Below are 17,199 nucleotides of genomic sequence, written 5' to 3'. Positions count from 1 at the left end.
TTCAGTAAGTCACGCCAACAGACGTGCCCCTGTGAACAAGTCACGTTAACTCTGAAAAAATGCAGCTAACTGGACTTTGGTGATAAAAAAAGCTGTCTTAACATAAACAAATGTATGATACGGCGGCGCTAAATCCTTAGAAATATCCCGCAGTGTCGTTTCTTGCTGCTTCGGGACCTGGCAGCTTCCCTGTGCCACACTGGGGACTCATTCCATCCAACAAGCTGGTGGCGTTTTCAGTCTGTTCATCGGGTGAATTGCTGTCGGCATCTGCACGGACTTTGGTGCAGTGTCTTCCTCAGCGCTGCCTTATCTTTTGGGGTGCGTGCAGCAAGTAAACATCCAGGTGGTGCTACCGTCACTCACGCACCGGCCTCAGCAGCATTGTTGAAGCTGCAGACTGTGCTTTGTGGCAGGTAACACCTGTGCAGGTAAGGTTGTTGGCCCTATGCCCACATGCTACTAAACGATTAACACAGACATAGGGAGTATGCTTCATTAACTGGCTATAAGCACGTACACTCTGGACCTTTTATTAGCAGGCCCATGTCACACCTGATGCCTGTGGGACAAGCCCTCGAGGGAGTGGCTGGTAAAACAAATGCCTGCTGAGATACTAAAACGTGTCCAGCAGGACACTGCAGTATTCAGGGTCCGTTCCTGATTCGGCGTTTCCTGAACCAACTAACAGAGCTGTCTGCTCTGTATTTTCCGTTTGCTAGCAATTGCATGATGATTCTGCATACCGCTCTCTCTACCGACATTCCGCCCAGCTGCTCCTTTTCAGCCCTGTAACTACTGCTGTGTGCCCGTAAAACGCGCACTGGAGCGCTTTTATACTGTTGTTATTGGGTGAATATTGAATGGATGGATTGGAAATTTTGGTGAAAGACTGGATGAGAGAAAGTAAAGATTAATCATGGTGGTTATGGGTGAATTGGAGTAAAAGGATGAATGAATATTTGAGTTGCTTGGGTGAATAAGCAAGGCAACTCTTCTCAATGGAGAGGGACATGCTGCTCACCTCCTTCGCTTACTTTGTTTATGTAGGGTTATCAAAGCTATTGTTCAAAGTGGGGGGTATTTTTTAAATTTGTGTTCTTCTACCTTGACTTACTGTATTTGTTAAGTGAGCCAGATGTATCCCATCCATCATTCATCCCACCCCCTGCCCATGGCATTTTGCCACCTATGACAGAAGCGCAGCATGGTTCAATTCAGGATTACATTTTTGGATGTACAATGTGCATCTGCTTCAGTTAATGCAGCATTTACAATGTTTTAATACATTGCAAACCGAACATACCAGGTGTGCTTCCCTTCTCCCACTTAGTCACCACTTCACTTCACTTCACTCTTTTTTTTTTTTTCATACGTTCTTCAATCCCAGCCAACCTAAAAATTGGAAAATCCATTCTTGACATATGCCACATTTGATTTTATAACAATGTGAAGTTAAATGATTCCAGAATATAAATATTTCATGGTTTCCCATAACAGAAGTATTTTAAAGCAGTTCAGATTTTTCCATTTCAACTATGTCGACTGCAGTGATTGAATATGCCAAAGATGACGAATCAATAATCAGTATAGTAACCTCTCTATTTTATATCAAAATCCCTACCCAACCCCCCTAATGACGTTACCCTACGCTGCAGTAGAGTAAGTTAAGTTTCATTTCTTTACTTACTGTCCAGCAAAATAATTTGTTGAAAATAATATGTGGTTGAAAATAATATATGGTGGTGGGCGAGGCAAGTGAGTAAAAGGGAGTACATGCATTATTTGATGTCAAGTTTGAAGTATGGGTTACACTGTGACAAACGTGCCTTATACTCAAAGTGTCTGTTTATAGTTACTTGAAAAGCCTTTAGAAGAAGAAAAAATCAAATCACAGTTTTTTTATTCCACTGTTATTCTGCCTTAGTACTTTTCTGCCACACAGTCAGTGCATTTTATGCAAGGCATCTTTGGGTAAAACATAAAATTGGCCTTGTGACTCTCCTAATCATAATCACATCAAATTCCAAAGGCCCAAGGAGACCGGCAATGTACTGCTACTGTGCCACTCACTGATTTCAAACAATTGTTTGTACAGAGCATTATTTACAATATGCCTTTTTTTCATTCTGTTTTTCTCAATATAGCTACTCCTGTTGGTCCACATGTAGCACCCAACACCAACAGGCAGAAGATAGTGGCCTGTCTACGACGACAGAGGCTGAATTGCATATATAGGAATACTGGCGGCTGGTTGTCCTGGGAGGGGAGGAGGATGAGGTATATGCTTCTCAGCTGGACCCCAGTGCAGCCAGTCCCCCTCAGCCTCCAGTCTCCCGGCCATCCCATCGCCAGAGCTTCCGCCGGCTGACATCAACTGCTGCCACTCCCTCCCACACTGACAACAGCACGCCCTTGCTGTGGTGCATACTGCAGTGGCTGAACCCCATGAGAAACCGGCTCGCCAAAAAAGAGCAGAGCCTGGACTAGCTCTGGACCCAAATACAGAATGCCCTCTCTTAGCCCCTTTTTATTTTGGGTAGAGAGGGAGGGAAGAGACTTGGGACTTGGTTTTATTCTTTGAACATTTCAGATTTTGGGGCATCTGACTTGGGTCAGTTTGTTTGGAGAGGGGGTGGTCATGTTGTGTGGGTGAGAGGGTGGGTTTGTTTGTAAAAAAAATAAAGATTAAACTATATTTTATCAGAATTTATGCCTGAAGTAGTTTATTTTACTTTACTTTTTACTATAGCCTTCAGTTTTCACTGAACATGTTTATTGTAAGAGTGTGTCCTTATGCACAGAGTTATACCTCTCTAACTATCTTGACTATACGGGGAGATGCTGCCATGACCTATAATGTCTACAACAACCTAGAAAAATGATTACTTGTAATAGCAGTTAGTTACTTACTAACTTAATTAGCTCACTTTACTCTAGTTCTCCTCTTACCTGAATATAGATGAAGCAATACCAAGGAAGGCATCAAAACTTCACAAGTGAGGTTCCACTTCCACCAAGGTGATCTCCAACTGTAGGATTAATCAGAAGGATTATCCATCGCAAGCAACTAAATAGAAATAAAAACACTGAGTTAGTGGGTTATATCGAAGCATTAGAAATAATTGACACCAGACTACTACATGATGACACAAGGAGAATTTCTGTTAGTGATAAAAAAAATAACAAAAATAGTAACTTCAGCAATGGGGAGCTACTAGTAACTTACGAAATCTTTGAGTCATAAAAAAATGACTCAAAGTCTAGTGCGGACATGTTTTGGTAAGAATGATGATGCTGACAACTGATGTTCTTTGTTCTATGTCTAAAGTATGGTTCACTTTTTATCTAAGGGTAGGTAAATGGGGCTAGCACGGGCTATTGCTCATAAGATTCTGCAGTGAGTTTCTATTGATTTCACCACATCAGCTCTACCAAGTGTGTGATCCATTGATGGAGTACAGTTAAATGCATGGTAAACAGTCCTTCTGCCTAGAGACCCAAGTTATCACAGATCTAAATGTTGTGTCTTATAGGTTGGGAGTGAACCTACCCACCCAGTTCTCCAAATATGGGTCTTAAAAGAAAAATTATACTCTATTGCAAAATTAGATGGTGCCTCTGCATTCTCTTTGAGAATGTCCTTCACTCTTAGATGCCTGCCTGAACTGGTCAGGTAGGTAAGCAGGAGTGTTGCTCAGCTTTCAGCTGGTTTTAAAACAGAAACTGTATTTTAGAGTAAAGGAGAAGGACAGAAACAAGGTAAGCTTGATGAGGAGTGTATCAAGAAGACTCAGAGGTATAGCAAAAAAACAAGAGGGGGACCCAGAGTTTCACTTTTGACACAACTGCAACACTTATACACACACACACAGCAGCATTTCACAACAAAACACCACTCTCTATTCAACATAAATGAGGACTAGGCCTCAGACTCTTGGTTTACCTTTGAACTTAAGTTGATAACTTCTTCTAGCTGTTGATGAGGTAGTCCCGCAGCTCCCGTCCTGAGTTCTTCCATTTTCCTCCTGATTCCGAGTAACTCCTTCCCAGTCCAGTCATCATGACCAAAACCAGATAGACAGTTAGCGCACTGCTGTTGAAGAACACATAGCGAAACAGAATTGCAGTATTTTACATAGATGTTTGCTTGTTAACTCAAATGACTGTCTGGTCTGTGAAGAACCTGAAAAAAAGAGAGGAACCTGCAAGTAAATCTTGCTAAGTGTGAAAGGGCCAATTAATATCAGGGAAAAAAATATCGCCCATCACTCAGGCCCCAAACATTGCAAATCAAGAATCTCTAGCAAGTTTCCACATTACAGTTCAACACACTTCCTCACTGTCTGCCACCACATGAATCATTGATTATCACTCACAATCAGATCACTCATTGGTGCAATAGTTACCTGTTCCAATCCAAGTATGGTGGTAGGTACACCATCTCCCCTTTGATGCAAGCAACAGATTGGCATTTGTCAGTTTGTAAATCAAACAATCTTATGGGGCAGCCATCCTAGTTGATTAAAAAAACAGAAGGATCAGAGGAGTGGACTGTACAGGTTAATTAATTTTCACTAAGTACGTTTGTAAAGCCCAATCACGTTCAGGGAAAACATGATCACCCATCACTCAGGCCACAAGCATTGCAAATTAATCATCTCAAACAAGTTCCCACATTGTAGTTCAACACCCTCCCTTTCTGTCTGCCACCACATGAATCATCATTCATCATCCCTCACACAATCATTCACTCACAATTGCAATAGTTGTAGTTACCTCTTCCAAACCAAGCATGGGTGGTTTAGGTGTTAGGTATTTATCTAGGACGCAGCAGGCAACACATTAGAATTTGGAATTGCCACTCTTGTACATCAATGATATTCTGGAGCAGACCTGATGGTACTAATTGATGTAAAATAAGATAGGCAATAGGCATGCGAAGGGGCAAAGCATTGTTTCCAATGTCATGAAGGAATAGTGGAGGCTTCTACTGTGCATACTGATCCAAGATACTTTATTGCCAGCCTGCTAAGCTTTGGCCATTGGTGCATCTTCCCATACAAATACATACATGGATTTTGATCTGCAGGGCAGAGACCTCTTTTAGTTCATCCAGAAACTCCTGGAACAGCCTGTGGATGGTCATTGGTGCTGCCACTTGGTCAACCTCTCTTGCCATCGCCTCTGCACTGGACTTAAGCCATGCCGATTGAAACCAATAGAATGCAGAGGTTGGGTCCAATCCTTCTGTTGCTGTAGTTGCAGGTGTTCTGGTTGATGGTGTTGTTGGCTGCTGTGAGACAAGAGCTGTCTTCTCTGGAAGTTGAAGGTGGCACCCCAGAACTGGTGGTGGACCTCTAAGTCCCAGCCAGTCTTCTTCCAGTTCTCTGGCTTGCTCAGCAATCTAGCTCTTGTATTTTGAAACATCCCCTTCAGAAAAAGGAATGAAATTGGACAGAATTGTTTTGCACTGTGGATCAAGTAGTGTGGCACAGATGCACTCTTGGACCTAATGATGTCTTGTTGCAGCCTTGTATTCCAAGCCAGGTGACTGATTAAGGTCTCAACTATGGCATGTGTTTCTGTGATTTCATTCACACCTGCAGGGGGCGTAGCTTCCAGACACCTTCTTTCCTGATCCTGTAAGGGATGCTACAATGGGATAGCTTGGCCCATAGTACTGTCCTCCTTGCTTTCTTCCTGTGTGAAAACCTCAAAAAGGAGTAGCATCTGTGTCAGGCATTTGACTGGGCCCTATTTGTTCGCATCCATGGTCATAGCTTTCCCAACTGCATCCCCTCCTCTTAGAATGAGATAGTCATTGATCTGCTTTTACTGCTCAAAGAGACTTTGCAACATGTAATAGGTGGAGTTCTAACGTGTTGGCGCCTCCTGTATCAGGGCTTTAACTGGTGCTCTAATATTATGCTGAAAAATCCACAACTGCTTCTGAGTTTTAAAAGAATGGCTGAAATTAGTGCAGATTCTTCTGCAGGTGGTCAATATGCTGCTGACTATGTCTTCTTTTTTGAGAAAGTGTTGCACCACCAGGATGATGCAATGGGCCAAAGACAGAACCCCAAAATAGCCTCCGTCTGACATGGCCTTGACTATTTTACTGCCATTGTCAGTGGCAAATAATACAATTCTGCGTCCTCTAGGTTGCAGCCATTCATACACCTTACTATTAAATTAATCTAAGATGTTTATAGCTGTATATGATTTCTCCATGGCAAAGATGGCCACTGTTGCATGCGGCTGAATACTCTTAAAATTTTCTGTAGTTCCAGGACCTGCAGATGTCTTTTGCTTTACCCCCACAAATAGCTCCAGTGTGTAGTGATGCACATTTAATCAGTCGCCTGACAACTGGTCCACATTTCTGTTGTCAGCACTGGAACAACAATTTGGCTAAATAGGTCCGACATGGAACCTTCCACTTTGGGCAGATGGCTGCCACAAATTCTAATCCCACTCCTTCTACATAAGAAAAAGGGAGGTCTAGTGCTAACATTTTTTCTAGGTTCCCATTGTACAAACGTGCGGTTGGGTGGTTGCCACTTGTAGGGCCCCTCTGCCTAAACATGGCCATAATAGTAGCCTAGATTTTCTTCTTTTCTAGGGCCAATGACTGAGGCTTCTTTCAAGAAGTAGATGATGGTGTTAGACTCAATGTGCATCATGGTGGGACAGTTACTGTATGCCTTGGTGTCTCCATCTCACTCAGAGTGTTGTGTTGTGCCATTGTGAAAACATAGGGGTGGGTGATTCTGCTGGGGACAGGGCTGCCTTGCGTGAAGATGTCACCCTGTTCTTTCTCATTATCACCTCCCACCATGATTGGACTTGTTGGTGATGTTCTCCGGCTCTCCTCACCACCACAGCCATGTTCAGCAATTTTTTAAGGTGCTCCTCACACTTGACTGTGTGGTGTTTTTTCAGATTGGTCGTTTGGCCTTGATGAACATTTGTGTGGCAACTGCTGCACACTGCAATGTGCTCCCCATCTTTGCTAACCGTATAAAAGTCCTTAACTGGGGGGTAAGTACATTGTTACTGTGCCACTGCCTGAAGAACTGGAGATAGGTGGGTGTGTTGCCAATTGCCTCCCCGCCTCTCCTGAGGTAGGGTTTGGGGCAGGTCTCACCTGGGCCTTTGCAAATATGGGAGCTGGTGGTGTTACCTGTGCCGTATATTATTAGAGCAGGTTGAATAGCAATGTCAGACTCCTCTGTGTCTTCTTCCATAATGACTGCCTCGTCATCATCACCCTCCTCATTATCCTCTTCCATAATTCTAAGTCTTTTATTAACTTTTCCTTTTCCCTTGCATCTCTTGTTGACTCCTGGACTCTGCTGTGGTCCACCCCATGCCCCTATTATTATCATCAGAATTGGTCCTTGGAGAAGATGGTGGAGATCTGGGAGCCAATGATTCTAAAAGAGGAGGTTCTTGCTTGGAATGGAGCTCAATTTCCTTTTCTGTTCCAACATCAGGAAAATGTACTATGGCTTGCTGCGGCAGCCATCCACTTTGCTCTTTTTCCTGAAACGATTGTGTACTACTTTGCGAAAGGGACAAATATAATTCAATGTCACTCCTCGAAGGCCATGATTGCAGTTGCTGCCTCACTGAAAGACATGGTCCTGGGCTTAGGTTGGCGTGGTGCTGTTGATGCAGGAGTGCTGCTTTCAGCTTGTTTCCTGGAGGCCAGTGTGGCAGGCACACGATGTGGTGGTCCAGAAAAGGTTTGTGGTAACATACCACTGGTGGGAAGCTGCTTCTTCTTACTGTCCACTGTCTTGAAAGCATCTTTCTTTGGGGCCATCTTAAAGCTTTCAGTTGGAAGTGACACTAACCTGCCCAAGTGGAAGAGATTGGAGGACTGACATGTGACTGCACATGCCTTCTGTTTGGCAGTACTGTGGGTGATGTCTCTTCTCTTGTGTACCTAAATGCAAACAAGCAAGAAAAACATTTAGGGCCAATTTGCCACTCCGTCAAAGGTCTCTGTCGCACACTGGATTACAACCACTTTTGTGGCCTGGGGGGCGGGTGGCATGATGGTTCCACTGCAGTGCGTATTTCAAAGGTGGTGTTGCCTTTGAAAGAGGCACCACAATGGGAATGCCACACGGGGTTCCTTCATGGCATGGACTTGAAAGTTCATGCCATGGAGGAACCTGGGTGCATGCACACAGGGGGGCACATATTGTGCCCCCCTGCATGCATCCCCAGGCTGAGAGGGCACATGGGGTTCTGTAGGGTCTCCTTGTTTTCCGCACCGCCAGCCTTTTCATTGAGGAAAGACCTCCATGAAACCGCTGGCTTTCCTGATACCTGTAATATGCATGGTGGTGCTGCAGCAGCACCACCTGCATATTATATAGCCCCTGACTGCCACCAGGGTATGGCGGTTCCCTAGCAGAGCCAGCGACCCAATTACGGTCTCACCGCTAAGATATATATGTGTGGTGGACCACCACTGGTCTGGCGGTTCTTGGACCCCCAGACTCGTACTATAGTACAGACAAAAGCAATATTAGTGTTGTTGTTTTTTTTAACTTGGGTTACCACTTTAACGTCAGTGGTGTTGTTTACCATCAAAACACACCAACATACCACATAATTCCCCATAAGAATAACACACAATATACAGAAGGATAGAGACCTTTCCTTTATGTCCATATATTCTAAATGAGACACCTGTGGCACACAGGGAGCTGAATGGGTAACTGGAATACCAATGGAGCTTAGAGTGCGCCTATGGCAGGCAATGTGGTCCAGGAGAGCATCATCATCATTACACAAATGCTACTTTACCTTGCTCTCGCTAGTTTTAGCCCTTTAGTGCTTGCTTATCGGCTTTTGCACCTTATTAGCATTTTTTTCTGTATATTATTTCTCCCACGCTTTATCAGCTAGTGCTCATTATATTAGGCCCTTCAATCATTTTCCTTCATGACCAGCCATCTTCCTTTTTTGTTGCTGCTGCTCAGAAAGATAAGTACTGCCTTATGAACATTTATAGATGTTACTTTGCATTCTGTGTACTTGATAGATTTAATTGAATTAACTGGGCAGAAAATCTGGATTTTATTAAGAATTATATAGTTCCTTCACGACCAGCCATCTTCCTTCTGTGTTAGAACTGCGAGGAAAGATCAACATGCAGAAACAGGACTACAACTGAAGATAGCTCTCCAAAAGTGGTCCGAAGGAAAAAATAGGTTTCATTCTGAAAGAAAAGAACAACATCTCATAATATCTTATGCACACTGGGATGGGAAAAGGATAAACAAGCGTTGGGATAATATTAGCCTCAGTGTCCTTAATAACATCCAGATTGTCTGCCCAGCAGGCTGTGAAAAATCTAAATTTTATGGCACGACACGGAGGCCATATTATGCAAGTTTAAAGTGCATTAAGAACATTATCAATCAGATTAGACATTGGTCTAAAATAACAAGTCCTAAACATGCTATCATTCGACCAGTCAGCTGCCCTAAGGATATCTTGTGGTCCTCCTCCCATGAAAAAGGCCTTAGAAGCCGAAGCACCTCTGAGGGAGTGAGCTCCAAAGATAGAAATAGCCACTCCACTCTCATACATAACGTCTTTTACCCATCTTGCTAAGGTTTGAGAAGAGACTCCTTTATGAGGAGACCTATGTGAAATCAAAAGTTGGCATTCATTCATTCTTACATTTTTAGTTTTCCTCTCATACTCTTTCAGACATATAACTGCGCAAAGTGTTTCATCCTGTGGAAAGAAAGGATAAAAGATAGAGGAAGACATTGTTTTAGTTCTTTTCTTGAGATAAAAGCAAACACCTTCGGGTTGGAAGGCCCTGCTAGATATATCTAATGCCTTAACATCTGAGGTTCTTCTAAAAGATACTAGACATAGTAAAACAGTAAGCTTGTATGAGATGCGCTTAAGGGAAAGAGAAAAATTATCTCCCCAAGAAGATAGAGTTCTAAGAACAAGAGTAACATCCCATAAGGTGGTGTATTTAGCAGAAGGAGGGTTGATGACTCTCATGCTCCGCATAATCTTTTTTTTTAGTTAGTAAACTTTGGCCAACAGATATACCATTAATAAGAGGATGGCCAGCCGAAATTGCGGATCTATAAACATTAACGGTTCTATAAGATAGACCAGATGTAAAGAGATCAGAAAGATAGTTAACATGAACTAAATCAGTTGAAACGGGATCATAGTGTTGTTAGGCACCAGCGAACCCATTTGTTCCATGCCAATCGATAAGTTTTCCGTGTACCGGATGCCCATGATTCAGAAATGAGTGTGAAAGCATTTGACGAAAGCTCTGGGATTCGCCATTGTCTCCTGAAATCCTCCATGACGTCAGCACTAGGAGACCTTGTTGTACCAGGGGATGAAACTCCCCTTCTGGACTCAAGAGTACCTCTTTGAAAGGAGGGATCAGAATGGGGAAGTCTATAGACATTTCCAGAATTATGGGGAACCAAGCTTGGGATCTCCAGAATGGTGTTATCACGACCATGCTCTGTTTGTAACGTCAAGCATGAAGGAGTAGACGCGAAATTGATGCAAATGGTGGGAAGGCATAAGGGGCTAGACCCCTCCAATCTTTGAAGGAAGGCATCCACTCTGTGAGCTTGAGGATCTGGCCTCCAGCTGAAAAAATTGGTCAATTGAGCATTCAGACGATCTGCAAAGAGGTCTGTCTGAAGAGGACCCCATTGGGATTGGATGATTAAGAAAATCTGTCTGTCTAGTCTCCAATTGCTGGAGTCCCTGAAGTTTCTCGAGAACCAATCGCTACACCATTGTTAAACCCAGGAATGTGTTCCGCCACTACAGATATTCCTTTGCTCAAACAAAAATCCCAGAAACCTTTCGCTAGGTCCGATAAACCCTTGGAATGACGACCCCCTAGTTTGCTGACGTAACGCACCGCAGAGACATTGTCCATCCGTAGCGTTACACAGCATTTCGCCTAATTATGAGTGAAACAGCGAATTGCAAATGAACCCGCTAATAATTCCAAGCAGTTGATATGCAACCTCTTCTCTTGCGGAGTCCAACGACCCCCTGTTGATGAGTTCCCACATCTGGCTCCCCATCCTTCTAAACTCGTGTCTGATTCTATTATTAGGTCTGGTGTCTCCCTGAAAATTGCTCTGCCATTCCATGCCTCTACATTCTTCTCCAGCAGAGGAGTTCGGTCCTCGAGTCTAGATCCAGAGAGATCACATGAGAGTATGAATGGGTCGATCTCAGGGACCTGGCCTTCAGTCTCTGAAGTGCACAATAGTGCAATGGTCCCGGGAAGATTGCTTGAATCCTCGAAAAGAGTAGGCCCAGGATCTTTGCAAGGATCCTTAAGGGAAAAACGTCTAGACTGAGTAGTTTTCGGATTTCTTTCCTCACCTTCCTGACTTTCTATGCAGGAAGTCTTAATTCTGCTTTCACTGTATCTACCATAAAGCCCAGAAATTGTGTCTGTTGACTTGGAATCACACAAGATTTCTTTGTGTTTATATTAAACCCAAGGTGTTGTAGAAGCCGATTTGTGAGGTCCGTGTGAAGAGATACGGTGTCTCTTGATTGGGCCATTATGAGGATGTCGTCGAGATATATAATTAGTCTCACAATCCTCTCTCTGAGCCAGGCGGTTATGGGTCGGAGCACTTTGGTGAAGCACCAAGGGGCGGATGACAGATCCGCAATTTCGGCTGGCCATTCTCTAATTAATGGTATCTCCGTTGGCCAAAGTTTACTAACTAAAAAGATTATGCAGAGCATGAGAGTCATCAACCCTCCTTCTGCTAAATACACCACCTTATGGGATGTTACTCTTGTTCTTAGAACTCTATCTTCTTGGGGAGATAATTTTTCTCTTTCCCTTAAGCGCATCTCATACAAGCTTACTGTTTTACTATGTCTAGTATCTTTTAGAAGAACCTCAGATGTTAAGGCATTAGATATATCTAGCAGGGCCTTCCAACCCGAAGGTGTTTGCTTTTATCTCAAGAAAAGAACTAAAACAATGTCTTCCTCTATCTTTTATCCTTTCTTTTTACAGAATAAAACACTTTGCGTAGTTAAATGTCTGAAAGAGTATGAGAGGAAAACTAAAAAGTTAAGAATGAATGAATGCCAACTTTTGATTTCACATAGGTCTCCTCATAAAGGAGTCTCTTCTCAAACCTTAGCAAGATGGGTAAAAGACGTAATGCAAGAGAGTGGAGTGGATATTTCTGTCTTTGGAGCTCACTTCCTCAGAGATGCTTCGGCTTCTAAGGCCTTTTTCATGGGAGGAGGACTACAGGATATCCTTAGGGCAGCTGACTGATCGAATGATAGCATGTCTAGGGCTTGTTATTTTAGACCAATTTCTAATCCGATTGATAATGTTCTTAATGCACTTTAAACTTGCATAATATCGCCTCCGTGTCGTGCCATAAAAGTTAGATTTTTCACAGCCTGCTGGGCAGAAAATCTGGATTTTATTAAGGACACGGAGGCTAATATTATCCCACCGCTTGTTTATCTTTTTCCCCTCCCATTGTGCATAAGATATTATGAGATGTTGTTCTATTCTTTCAGAATGAAACCTGTTTTTTCCTTCGGACCACTTTTGGAGAGCTATCTTCAGTTGTATTCCTGTTTCTGCATGTTGATCTTTCCTCGCAGTTCTAACAAAGAAGGAAGATGGCTGGTCGTGAAGGAACTATATAATTCTCTAGAATGTTAATTGAAGTTCTATGTTCTTCATTCTCATTGTTACTGCTGGGCTGTAGTAATAAAGGAGATTTGCATAATATTAGCCTCTGTGTCCTTAATAAAATCCAGATTTTCTGCCCAGCAGGGTGTGAAAAATCTAAATTTTCCCTTGGACCTCACTTTATGTTTTACTTTCAGGTTTCCGCTCCCCCCTTTTCTTTTTTAAAACTGGGTGAGATTCAGGGTACTGGGTCATTGACTGTGCCTGATGTTTTATATTAACGATGTGGTGAGGGCATGTCACTTTCCTGGTTTGGCTGGAGGTCAGCAGGCAATTGGGCTACTCGTATTGCCTCCCTCAATCTTCTCCTTGCGTCCTATCAACTTCTGTACTCCTGTAGAAATACAACCCCCTGTTGTGTCCTGTGTTTGTGTGTATGTGCCCTCTAGTCGTCCTCGGCAGACTTCTTACAAGTATTATGTAATCTGGTGGGTGTGGTTAAAGTTAATGATGCAGCGCTTTCAGTTAGTGTTTGCATGCTGAGGAATAAAGATGTGCAAGCCAGAGCTCCATGTGGGGTCTAGTCTGTTATCTCCTCCCAGGTTTGGGAGGATACTACAGCTGGCGACAAAGGTGGGATAAGTGCCCAAAATTATACTAGACTTCTCTCCGTGACAGTTTGCCATCATCCAGCAAACTATTTGTGAGTGCCACATGTGCCTCAAGAAGCAGTCTATAGTTGGCCTATGTTGAGTCAAAGCGCAACTCCAGCTTTTCAGAGTTCCTTGAAGAAGGTGAAGGCCCTACAGAGGAGCACAGTCAGCAAGCCTGCCAAAAACCCTATTGGTAAGGCCGAAAGAATAGATACTGCACCACAGCATAAAACAGAGCCAGCACTGATACAAAGTAGAAATGATAAAGACAGTGACAATCAGGCACGAAGATGCCCTAAAGGCAGCGGCAGCCAGGTGCAAAAATTAGCTAGAGGCAGAGATGACCATGTGCAATAAAACGCTAACGTCAGAGACAACTAGTTATGAGAAAGTGCTAAAGGCAGTGACAGCCGGGTATAGAAAGTACAAATGCACTTACCAGCATAAGCGAGGTAAGTGCCACACGACCTCGATGCATGTGTGTCAACCCAATCCGGTTGAGCCGCTGATACGTGCAAAGTGACAAGCAGCATCCAATACACCAAAAGGCCTTCGGAATCGTGACATTTTTCAATGGCAGCTGAAAAGAGTACCAAATACGATGCAGCTGCATTCCTGAAACCACCACCTCCTTTCAATACCGCCAAAAAGCAGAATATTTGCACCAGATGGACTGCCTGGATGGAAAAATTGGATGACTTCATAGATGCTATAGGAGAAGCAGATGACAAAAAGATCATTAAGTACTTTTGTAGGTGACGGAGTAAAGGAAGTTATAAAGAAGATATTAAAAGCTTATGAAGTAACATATAGTCAAATCAAGAAGACTTTGGAGGCCAAGTTCAATCCAATGCCGAATGTCGAATATGAACGGTACACTTTCAAACAAGCAAGACAGCAACCTGGTGAAATGATGAACGAGTTTGTTGAGAGACTGGATACGCTCATATAGCACTGCATGTTAAATAAATTCAATGATGAAGAATTCATGTCTCCTGGAGTTATAAATGGTTGCCTCTCTGATTCACTCTGCTGATGCACGCTTCGAGAAACTCTAAGTTTGGAGAAAGTGTTATAGACAAAGCAGATGCAAAAAAGATCAGTAAGTACTTTTGTAGGTGATGTAGTAAAATAAATATTGATAATGAAGATATCACAAGCTGACGAATTATCATACAGACAAATCAAGAAGACGCTGAAGGCCAAGTTCAATCCAATGTCGAATGTCAACTATGAAAGGCACACTTTCAACCAAGCAAAACAGCAACCTGGTGAGATTATGGGTGAGTTTATTGAGAGACTTAATACACTTATAAAGCACTGCAAGTTCAAACAATTCAATCATGAAAAAGGCATGCGTCTTAGAGTTATCAATGGTTGCCTCTCTGATTCCTTCTGATGATGCATGCTTCCAGCAATGCTCAGTTTGGAGAAAGTGCTCATGGCTGCAAGAGCTGAGAATACGCCAATCAACAAGCTGCTGATATGGAAGCTAGAACAACCCTAAATGAATCAGTGTTGAACGTGAAAAGTAAGCAGAAACACAAGGCAGAGGCCCACAGAGTGATGCCTCCCAAGAAAAAGAAATTGTGGTTCGGCTATGGATTCTCCTTTCCCATGAAAATAAATGTCCTACAATTGGAAAAATATGCATAGGCTGCGGGAAGGAAAACAATTTCGTAACAGTTTGCAAAGCAAAAAAGAAACTCAGTGCCTCACGAAGAGACAAGAAGATGGATACCAGAGAGTTCCAGAAGCACTCTAGCCACTCCCTCAAGGCCAATCAGGAACATCGACTAAGGCAGGTAGAATTCAAGTGAAGTTGATCATTATCAACTTCATCTTCCAACGGTTCGCTGACATCATCATTGAGTGACAGTGAGGAAACTGGATGTGCGATGGTGATGTCAATCACAGACCACTGTGCACATGTAGGATTGGCCCCTTGCAAAGAAAAATACAAATCTGCAAATAATTGCCACGCAAAGCAACAAAGTTCATTTGGACACTGTCCTAATATCACTCTAAAGGTGAAGGGTTGTCCTTTATTATAGACAGTGGTGAGTCAATAAACATTATGCTGGCAGAAAAGTACAAAGAACTGTTTCTGATACTACATCTCACACCATTGAGAACAAAGGTGTACACCTGGGTAGCTTCTACGCCCTTGCAGAGTAAAGGGCCCTTTGTATCTGGCACAAGAAAACAACACTGCAAGTGCCAATTCATGTTCTCCCAGGTATTTCATTGAGTGCATGCTTATTTAGTTTCGATACTGCTGCTGACATGGGACTGATCTCTATTAACTATAACTTGAATGCCCGTTCTGAAGTATTGAGTCAATTCCCGACATTGTTTTGTCATATGTCCTGTACAGGCACATTGTCGTTTTCCCTAAGTTAGCATGAGCATGTTACAGACTCTGCCATCTGCCTTGAGCACGTTACTGTACAAATGCAGTTTGCTTTGTGTCACACTGTACTTTCACACAGACCGTTTTTTTGCATTCTGTTCTTACCTGGGATTTAGCCTGCATACCGTAGACAAAGTCAAACAGCATTGCTCCCTGTTATTTTGCTCTGGTCAGGCCTTAGCACCTAAACAAAACACACAAATGCAGCTGTTGTTTGGGAACATGTTCTTTGTCATATACCTATGCACAGAATGGGTAACAACACACATGGAGAGTAATCTTTGCAGGGAAGAGATCATGACGGCATCTGAGATGTAGAACTTTAATCTGTGCATGCTAAGGTACGGGGTCTTCAGCAAACACCCAGAGATCTTCTGATATATAATTATTTTGCATCTATAGATGAGGCGGGGTCTAGGCTACCCTGTCTTGTATATTGGCAGCTCCTTTTATGATGTATTGACTACTTACAATGCTGACCGTTTTTGTGTTAAGCCTTTTCTTACTTATTGTGGCACATATACTGCATACTAGAGCACGATAGTTAAATAAACATTTTAATCTTTTCTCATGTCGCTGTCAGATCTTATTGTGGACTAGTAGTTTTTTTTTTAGTTTGTGTAAGCTTTATTCGATTTCAAATAAAATCATAAAAGCACAACAAATACAACAATTAAACATTTCATTATACATTATTACTACAAATATGATTGAAACCTGTACAAATAATCGCTTACTTAGAAAGTTAAAAATCATAATGAGACATCAATTGTTGTGAACTCAAGATCCAAAATCATCAAACAGCAATGTGCTTTGGGGTACCAGGGGGAGAAATGTTTTACCACATAGATTTACAGTACTTTATAACTGTATTTAAAAAACTTGAAACGGCGAGAATCACATGGACATCTTCTAACCGTAACATTCTCTGAAAGGCAGGTCTACAATTTCTCAAACCCCATTGTTTTAATAGGGATTTTAAAAATTGTTGTCTAGGGTAAATGTACAATTTGCAAAAGAACATTATATGTATGTTGGATTGCACAGCAATATTATCGCATGGACAAACCAACTTACTAGATGACCAGTTGTTCACATCAGGTAAGGTGACCATGCGAAAAAAAGTCCCTAGACGCAAGCGGGACAAAAGCATACGGTGATACTGACTAGGGACAACAGTCAGGTAAGTTTGCAAGCCTTCATTGGGGGTGATTTCCTGGAAATTTAAAACTGAGTGTTTTTGTTTTACACGATTCCATCTCCCAGTTTCCAGGTGGTTGATTAGCATTTTTTTAAGAACTGATCTTGAAATACCCTCCATAGTACTTGGATTCTCAAAATATTCTGGATGTCCCAGCTCAAGAAATATTGATCTTACATATGATAACCATCTAAAATTAGCAACCCCATCTAAA

Source organism: Lissotriton helveticus, chromosome 2_1 (assembly GCF_964261635.1).
Source record: "Lissotriton helveticus chromosome 2_1, aLisHel1.1, whole genome shotgun sequence".
Taxonomy (NCBI): domain Eukaryota; kingdom Metazoa; phylum Chordata; class Amphibia; order Caudata; family Salamandridae; genus Lissotriton; species Lissotriton helveticus.
The sequence above is the reverse complement of the archived record's forward strand: the minus strand, read 5'-3'. Positions refer to the sequence as shown.